We start from the raw sequence: 10,239 nt of genomic DNA on the forward strand, positions 1-10,239 counted from the left end.
CAGTCCTTCTCCCCTTACTATTGCAGTCCCTTCTGCCCTCCCCACTACAATCTGCCTCCCCTTCTAGCTCCCATTACAGTCGTCCTCCCCCTTGCTATTGAAGTCCCTTCTGCACTCCCCATTAGTTTGCCTCCTCCTCCCCATTACATTCTCTCCATATAGACACTTCCTCCTCCCTATTGCAGTACTCTCTCCCCCTTCCCAATGATGAGCCAAAGACCCTTTTCCAGTACTGTACACCTCGAAACTCTAATGCCCTCTCCATTAATGTTTCTCCCACCAGCAAGAGCAGCATATTCTATTAGAATGTAGGGTATGTAGGTTAGTTTGATCTTAGAGTAGAATAAAAGGTCCTGTACTGTTCTGTGATCTTCTATCCCACGAGGGGAAATTTTCCCAAAGAATTAACTAATGTTCATCTTGGTTTCTTCAGATGGACGCCCAGCACCAGTCCTGTCTGGGCACTGGGAAGACCAAGAACTGGGTCAAAGTTAAAGTCTTGGCAGAAGAGGCTTGTGGGAAGAGAGTGTGATGGAGGTTAAGAATGAGGAGAAATATGTTAGTAAAGTGCTTGGGTAAACATTTCAGACCTGGGTGTGTACCTAGAGGGAGCTGTAGTCTGAGGAAGAAGCTAGCAACAGGATAATTAATGATGTCATAGGAAGTGACATCAGTTGTTTGAGTCAGTGTATGGAAGGACAAACTCCAACAGAGTAATGTAGGAACTGCTCTGTAGAAAATGGATATTGCTAAAAAAAATCTGATTATCAAGACCTACTTCAGACACTTTTTGAGTCATAGAGATTTACAGCAGAGAAAAAGGACTGTTAGCTCATTGTATCCATGCTGTTAAAAAAAAACACCTCACTGTTCTAATCTCATTCTCCCTTACTTGGCTCATAGCCTTGTACGCTTTGGCATTACGAGTGCACATTTAAATACTTCTTATATGTTATGCCTCTACCAGCTTTACTGGCAGTGAGCTCCAGATTCCGACTCTCCTCTGAGTGAACAAGCTTTTCCTCACATCGCTTCGAAACCTCCTTGCCCTTCCCCACATTCCACACCCTCTGGTCATTGATCCCTCCCTCCATCAAGGGGAAAGCTGGTTTTCCTGTCTACCCTATGTATGCCCTCCATAATTTTATACATCTCAATCAAGTCTCCTCTCCATCTCCTCTGCTGCAAGGAATACAACTTATCTGTTCAATCTCACTTCAGTACTGAAATTCTCCAGCCCAGGCAACATCCTGGCAGATCTCCGCTGCACACATCCCTGTGCTATCACAGCTACCAACTCCCCCCTCCCCACCCTCCCACCCCTCCCCACTCCCACCACTACCCCTCTCCCCCACTCCGTCTTCCCCCTTTCCCATTCACTCCTCCCCTTTCGCCCTCCCCCTTCCTTTTCCCTCTCACCTTACCCCTTCCTCTGCCACCCCTCCACCCTTACTCCCTTCTTCCCCCTTCCCCTCTCCTTCCCCCGTTCCACGTCACCCATTACCCCCCTTTCCCACTTACCTCTCCCTTCCCATTCCCCTCTCTCCACTTCCTCTCCCCCCCCTTGACTGCCTTCCACCCTTTTTCCTTCCCCCTCCCACTACCCCCTCACGACTTCCCCTTCCTCCTTCACCCTCCCCCTCCATCCTTCCCATTCCCCTTTTACCCTCCCCCTTCTCCCCTTCACCCCACTTCCCCTTCCCTTCCCCTCTCCCCTTCCCCTCCTCCTACTCCCCCTCCCACTTTCCCCTCTTCCCCCTTACACCCTCCCTTTACCCGTCCTCCCCTTATCCTTTCTCAACACCCCCACACCCTCCTTCCCCTCCACCTCCCCCCTCCCCTTCCTCCCCCCTCACTCCTTTCCTCTCCCCCTCCCCCTCCCCTTCCATCTCCCCTCTCATTTCTCCCCTTTCCCTCCTACACCTGCTTCTCTCTGATTCCCACTCCCCTCCTCTCCCTGCCTCTCCCCCCTTCTCCCCGCCTCTCCCCCCTTCTCCCCTTCGCCTACCCCTCCTCTCCATCCCTCTCCACTCCCCCATACCCATCCTCAACCTTTCCCTCTCCTACCCCCCTTTACCACTTCTCCCACTCTCCCTTCCTCCCTACTCCTCCTTCCCTCCTCCCTCCTTCCCCTCCTCCCTTCTCTCCCTCCACCTCCTCAATCCCCTCCTCCTCTACCCTTCCCCCCCCTTCTCCCTCTCCCCTTCTCTCCCCCCTTCTCCCTCTCCCTCCCCCTTCTCCCTCCCCCTCCGCACCCTTCTCTCTCTCCCTCTCTCTTTCACCTCTACCCCACCCCTTCCCTTCTCCCCTCGCCCTCTAACTCTCCCCAATGCCGCCTCCTTGCTCTCCCCCCCTTTCATACTAGCCCCGACTCCCCCTCTCCCCTTCCTCTTTTCCCCCTTCCCCGTATGCCTTCCCCTATGTCCCTTCCTCACTGCTCTCCCACCTCCCCCTTCTGTACTCCCCATTACCCCTTCCTGACTACCTCCTCCCCTTTCTCTCCCCCATTCTTCCTTTCCCCCTCCCTTCCATACTCGCCCTTACTCCCTGTGGCCCCCTCAGCCTCCTCCGTCCTTCTCCCTCTCCCCTCCTCCCACTCCACCTCCTCAACCCTACCCCCACTCCTCCCCTCCTCTCGCCATTAACCCCTCTCCTCCCCCTCACTTGCACTTATGCAAAGTGAATAAGAAAGTATCCAGGATATTTATCTCCACCTTCCACCCTCCTCCCACCTCCCTCCTCCCCCTTAGTCAAGGCAGAGAATATGAGAGTTTATGCTGGGGCTGTATAAATCTCCAGAGAGGAAAAAGTGAGGACTGCAGATGCTGGAGATCAGAGTTTAGATCAGAGTGGTGCTGGAAAAGCACAGCAGGTCAGGCAGCATCCGAGGAGCAGGAAAATCGATGTTTTGGGCAAAAGACCTTCCTCAGGAATACAGACAGGGAGCCTCCAGGGTGGACAGATAAATGGGAGGGGGGTAGGGCTGGGGAGAAGGTAGCAAAGAGTACAAAAGGTGGATGGCCTATTGTACTCTTTGACCTATCACCTTCATCCCCACTCCCATCCACCTATTGTATTCTTTGTCACCTTCTCCCCAGCCATTTATCTCTCCACCCTGGAGGCTCCCTGCCATCATTGCCAGAAATGTCGATCTTCCTGCTCCTCAGATGCTGCCTGACCTGCTGTGCTTTTCCAGCACCACTCTAATCTAGACTCTAAATCTCTAGAGAGACTACTGCTGCAGAACAGCACACTGTTCAGGTAAACTGCACAACAGGGGAGCTGTGCTCACAGCAGGACAAAGTCCAAAGGAGTTTTATGAAGTTGTTGCCAGGAATGGGGAATTTTACCTACTGGGAAAGAAATGGTTGGTAACAAAAAGAGACATTGCTGAAAGAGCTCAGCAGGTCTGGCAGCATCTGTGGAGAGATCTGCAGAACCTTCCCAGTAATTTCTACTTATGTTTCTGGTTGACACTATTCGGAGTTCTTTCAGTTTTTATTAAGAAATGGTTGATGTTGTTTTGTTTGGAAGGGAGGATATTGAAGTTTTAAAGGAGGTGTGTACCATTAAGAGAAGCACAGGGAGTGTGGTAATGGAACATCCTTCTGTCAGCAGATAGGCCATCCCCCAGGAACACAGAATTAACATCACTGGATTCTGTGATGATGGTGTGAGGGCAGTGTCTTGGCCTGAGTTGACAGGCTCGCCCACTGCTTTCTGGATGAATTATTCAAAGAGGCAGAACAGAAACACAGTCAATAAGGGAAAAACTCACACGCAGACTCAAACACTCACACATTCCAGCTGGATCTTGGATTGTTCCTGTTGTGGTTTCTTTGTCAGGTTCCCAAGGATGTGATAATTGCACTCAATCAGCACAAGGTTAAGGGGCACAGCCTTACTACTAGTGAATCCGTGATGTCATAAACACCGACAAGACAGCAGCATCACAAACCCATTCAGCCTCAGACCCTAGCTGCAGCTCGAGTCCTATAGCCCCTCCTCACTCCTTGTTACCTCCACAGTTACCTCTCCAGAGGCAGGACAAGTGCAGCACACCACCGGCAGGACAATATTCAGGCCACCGAAGTGCAGATGAAGGGAAGTGGAGGGGTGGGGGTGGAATCTAAGTGAGGAAAAATCTGAGGTGGGGGATTTGAGTGAAAGGGTAAAAGAGGTGAACACCTCAGTGAGTGATTAGAATGAGGGAGTTGGAGTGGGACAGTACAGGATGAGGGGGTTGGAGTAGGACTATACTGGATGGGACTTGGTGCGGGACAGTACAGGATGAGGGAGTTTGAATGAGACAGTGCAGTGTTGAGGGGGTTGGAGTAGAAAAGTAGAGGATGAATATTTCTCCTCGGTGTTTACTGCGGAGAAGGATAATGAAGACTTGGGAACTTGGGGAAGTTAGTGGTGATACCTTGGGGACAATCCATATCACAGTAGAGGAAGTGTGGGACATATTAGAATGTATGAAGGTGTATAAATCTCCTGGTATATCCAAGATATATCCAAGAACACTGCAAGAGGCTGGAGAAGAAATTGTGGGGACCCTGAATGATATTTCTGCCTCGTCATTAACCATGGGTGAAGTCCTGGACGATAGTGAATATTGTGCCCTTACTCAAGAAGGGCTGCTAAGAAAAACTGGAGAAATATAGAACATTAAGCCTAACATCTGTCATAGGTAAGTTACTTCAGAAGATTCTGAGAGTTAAGATCCACATGCATTTGGAAGAACAGGGTTTGATTAGGAACAGTCAGCATGGCTTTGTGCATGGGAGATCATGCCTCACAAATTTGTTAGCGTTCTTTGATGAAGTGACCAGGAAGGTTGGTGAGGGCAGGGCAATAGATGTAGTCTATATGGATTTGAGTAAGTCCTTTGATAAAGTTCCACATGGTAGGCTGCTCTGGAAGGTTAGATTGATGGAATCCAGAGGGAGCTGACAAATCGGATATGCAATTGGCTTGATGGTAAGAAGAAGAGGGTAATAGTGGAAAGATGCTTGTCGGACCAGTGTTGGACCCATTACTGTTTGTAATCTATATCAATGATTTGGATAGGAATGCACAACGCAGGATTATTAAGTTTGCAGATGGCACAAAATTAGGCGGTATCGTGGACAGTGAGAAAGGTTGTCAGAAATTGCAGCAAAACAACAGCAGTTTTAAAAGGGAGAAGAGCAGACAAAGGAAGCACGTGGTGAGGACAGTGCAGGAGAGAGAGAGAGAGAGCCTGCACAGTTACTGCCTTTGCTGTTTGAATTAATTGTCGTTGGACATCGGAGTGCATCTGGGAAAATTAACAAACAGTGAAATTCACAACTAATCTTGGAGGAACTGTTGGCCAAAGTTCACAGCACAGAATCAGATAAGTTAATTGTTGTTTTATGTGTAGCCTACAGAGAATCAGCAGTAGTAAGTAGAGTGGGTTCTTTCTTGATTATGTTTTTGGAGATATGTCTCTTGATTAAACTTAAAATATAAGCCATAACTATCAATTTAACCTGGGCAGTATTTGTAGAGGAATAAGACGGTGTTATTTTCTGGGTCTGTAGATTGTGAAGGAGCAAAAATGGCCTTTAATAGAGTGATATGTACTTCTTGTCAGATGTGGGAGTTCAAAGAGAGTTTAACGGTTACTGCGGATTATATCTGCCATAAATGCTGTTGGCTGCGAATCTTATCAGATCGAGTGGATCGGTTGGAGAGACAGTTAGAAGCGATGAGGAATTTGCAACAGCAACAGTATGTGATGTGATGGATAGGAAGGGGGGAAGTCTCAGTCACATAGATGGGTTAACACCAGGAAAGATAAGAGAGGTAGGCAGCTAGTGCAGCAGTCTATTGTGGATATACCCATTTCAAACAGTAATGTTTTGGAAAATGTAGAGGGTGATGGATTCTCAGGGGAACAGAGCATGAGCAGCCAAGTTTCTGGTATTGAGACTGGCTCTAATGCAATGAGGGGTACGTCAGCTTCCAAGAAATCAATTGTGTTACGGGATTCTGTAGTCCGAGATACAGACAGACGTTTCTGTGGCCAGCAGAGAAAAATCAGAATGATGTGTTGTTTCCCTGGTGCCAGGATCAAGGATGTCTCAGAGAGGGTGCAGAATGTTCTCACGGGGGAGAGGGGCCAGCAGGAGGTCATTGTCCACATTGGAACCAACGATATAGGAAGGGAAAAGGTTGAGATTCTGAAGGGAGATTACAGGGATTCAGGCAGAAATTTTAAAAGGAGGTCCTCAAGAGTAGTAATATCTGGATTACTCCCAGTGCTATGAGCTAGTGAGGGCAGGAATAGGAGGATAGAGCAGATGAATACATGGCTGAGGAGCTGGTGTATGGGAGAAGGATTCACATTTTTGGATCATTGGAATCTCTTTTGGGGTAGAGGTGACCTGTACAAGAAGGCCGGATTGGAAGGGGACTAATATACTGGCAGGGAAATTTGCTAGAACTGCTTGGGAGGATTTAAACTAGTAAGGTGGGGGGGACCCAGGGAGATAGTGAGGAAAGAGATCAATCTGAGACTGGTACAGTTGAGAACAGAAGTGAGTCAAACAGTCAGAGCAGGCAGGGACAAGGTCGGACTAATAAATTAAACTGCATTTATTTCAATGCAAGGGGCCTAACAGGGAGGGCAGATGAACTCAGGGCATGGTTACGAACATGGGACTGGGATATCATAGCAATTACAGATACATGGCTCAGGGATGGACAGGACTGGCAGCTTAATGTTTCAGGATACAAATGCTACAGAAAGATAGAAAGGGAGGCTAGAGAGAGGAGGGGGAGTGGCATTTTTGATAAGGGATAGCATTACATCTGTGCCGTGGGAGGATATTCCTGGAAATACATCCAGGGAAAATATTTGGGTGGAACTGAGGAATAAGAAAGGGATGATAACCTTATTGGGATTGTATTATAGACCCTGTAATAGTCAGAGGGAAATTGAGAAACAAATTTGTAAGGAGATTTTGTGAAGGGTAGGTCTTGCCTTACCAAGTCTTATTGAATTCTTTGAGGAGGTGACCAAGCATGTGGATGAGGGTAGAGCAGTAGATGTAGTGTACATGGATTTTAGTAAGGCATTTGATAAGGTTCCCCATGGTAGGCTTATGCGGAAAGTCAGGAGGCATGGGACAGAGGGAAATTTGGCCAGTTGGATAGAAAACTGGCTAACCGGTCGAAGTCAGAGAGTGGTGGTAGATGGCAAATATTCAGCCTGGAGCCCAGTTACAAGTGGAGTTCCGCAGGGATCAGTTCTGGGTCCTCTGCTGTTTGTAACTTTTATTAATGACTTGGATGAGGGAGTCGAAGGGTGGGTCAGTAAATTTGCAGATGATACGAAGATTAGTGGAGTTGTGGATAGTAAGGAGGACTGTTGTCTGCTGCAAAGAGACTTAGATATGATGCAGAGCTGGGCTGAGGAGTGGCAGATGGAGTTCAACCCTGTCATGTGTGAGGTTGTCCACTTTGGAAGGACAAATAAGAATGCGGAATACAGGGTTAACGGTAGGGTTCTTAGTGTGGTGGAGGAGCAGAGGGATCTTGGGGTCTATGTTCATAGATCTTTGAAAGTTGCCACTCATGTGGATAGAGCTTGTAAGAAGGCCTATGGTGTATTAGCGTTCATTAGCAGAGGGATTGAATTCAAGAGTCGTGAAGTGATGTTGCAGCTGTACAGGACCTTGGTGAGGCCACATTTGGAGTACTGTGTGCAGTTCTGGTCGCCTCACTATAGGAAAGATGTGGAAGCTTTGGAGAGGGTGCAGAGAAGATTTACCAGGATGTTGCCTGGAATGGAGAATAGGTCGTACGAGGATAGGTTGAGAGTGCTAGGCCTTTTCTCATTGGAATGGCGAAGGATGAGGGGTGACTTGATAAAGGTTTATAAGATGATCAGAGGAATAGATAGAGTAGACAGTCAGAAACTTTTTCCCCGGGTATAACAGAGTGTTACAAGGGGACATAAATTTAAGGTGAAGGGTGGAAGGTATAGGGGGGATGTCAGGGGTAGGTTCTTTACCCAGAGAGTGGTGGGGGCATGGAATGTGCTGCCTGTGGGAGTGGCAGAGTCAGAATCTTTGGTGACCTTTAAGCGGCAATTGGATAGGTACATGGATATGTGCTTAAGCTAGGACAAATGTTCGGCACAACATCGTGGGCCGAAGGGCCTGTTCTGTGCTGTATTGTTCTATGTTCTATGTTCTATGAGATCTCAGCTATCTGTAAGAAAAATAGAATAGTTATGGTAGGGGATTTTAACTTTCCAAACATAGACTGGGACTACCATAGTGTTAAGGGTTTAAATGGAAAGGAATTTGTTAAGTGCGTACAAGAAAATTTTCTGATTCAGTATGTGCATGTACCTAAGAGAAGGTGAAAAACTTGACTTAATCTTGGGAAATAAGGCAGGGCAGGTGACTGAGGTGTCAATGGGGGAGCACTTTGGGGCCAGTGACCATAATTCTATTCGTTTTAAAAAAGTGATGAAAAGGATAGACCAGATCTAAAAGTTGAAGTTCTAAATTGAAGAAAGGCGAATGTTGACGGTATTAGGCAAGAACTTTCGAAAGCTGATTGGAGGCAGATGTTCACAGGTAAAGAGATGGCTGGAAAATGGGAAGCCTTCAGAAATGAGATATCAAGAATCCAGAGAAAATATATTCCTGTCAGGGTGAAAGGGAAGGCTGGTAGGTATAGGGAATGCTGGATAACTAAAGAAATTGAGGGCTTGGTTAAGAAAACGAAGGAAGCATATGTCAGGTATAGACAGGATAGATCGAGTGAATCTTTAGAAGCGTATAAAGGAAGTTAGGAGTATACTTAAGAGAGAAATCAGGAGGGCAAAAAGGGGACATGAGATAGCTTTGGCAAATAGGATTAAGGAGAATCCAAAGAGCTTTTACAAATATATTAAGGACAAAAGGGTAACTAGGGAGAGAATAGGGCCCCTCAAAGATCAGCCTTTGTGTGGAGCCACAGAAAATGGGGGAGATACTAAATGAATATTTTGCATCAGTATTTACTGTGGAAAAGGATATGGAAGATATAGACTGTAGGGAAATAGATGGTGACATCTTACAAAATGTCCATATTACAGAGGAGGAAGTGCTGGATGTCTTGAAACGGGTAAAGGTGGATAAATCCCCTGGACCTGATCAGATGTACCCTAGAGCTCTGTGGGAAGCTAGAGAAGTGATTGCTGGGCCCCTTGCTGAGATATTTGTATCAGTGACAGTCACAGGTGAGGTGCCGGAAGACTGGAGGTTGGCTAATGTGGTGCCACTGTTTAAGAAGGGTGGTAAGGACTAGCCAGAAAACTGTAGACCGGTGAGCCTGACGTCAGTGGTGGACAAGTTGTTGGAGGGAATCCTGAGGGACAGGATGTACATGTATTTGGAAAGGCAAGGACAGATTAGGGATAGTAAACATGGTTTTGTGCGTGGGAAATCATGTCTCACAAACTTGATTGAGTTTTTTGAAGACATAACAAAGAGGATTGATGAGGGCAGGGTGGTAGATGTGATCTATATGATCTTCAGTAAGGCGTTTGACAAGGTTCCCCATGGGAGACTGATTAGCAAGGTTAGATCTCACGGAATACAGGGAGAACTAGCCATCTGGAAACAGAACTGGCTCAAAGGTAGAAGACAGAGGGTGGTGGTGGAGGGTTGTTTTTCAGGCTGGAAGCCTGTGACCATAAATGATTTAGATGCGAGCATAAGAAATACAGTTAGTAAGTTTGCAGATGACACCAAAATTGGAGGTATGGTGGGCAGTGAAGAGGGATACCTCAGATTACAACAGGATCTTGACCAGGTGAGCCAATAGGCTGAGAAGTGGCAGATGGAGTTTAATTCAGATAAATGCGAGGTGCTGCATTTTGGGAAAGTAAATCTTAGCAGGACTTATACACTTAATGGTAAAGTCCTAAGGAGTGTTGTTGAACAAAGAGACCTTGGAGTACAGGTTCATAGCTCCTTGAAAGTGGAGTCACAGGTAGGTAGGATAGTGAAGAAGGTATTTGGTATGCTTTCCTTTATTGGTCAGAGTATTGAGTACAGGAGTTGGGAGGTCATGTTGTGGCTGTACAGGACATTGGTTAGGCCACTGTTGGAATATTGCATGCAATTCTGGTCTCCTTCCTATTGGAAAGATGTTGTGAAACTTGAAAGGGTTCAGAAAAGATTTACAAGGATGTTGCCAGGGTTGGAGGAT

This window comes from Chiloscyllium plagiosum, unplaced genomic scaffold, assembly GCF_037043375.1.
Source record: "Chiloscyllium plagiosum isolate Xiang-an unplaced genomic scaffold, Cpla_swu_hap1 HiC_scaffold_19, whole genome shotgun sequence".
Lineage (NCBI taxonomy): Eukaryota > Metazoa > Chordata > Chondrichthyes > Orectolobiformes > Hemiscylliidae > Chiloscyllium > Chiloscyllium plagiosum.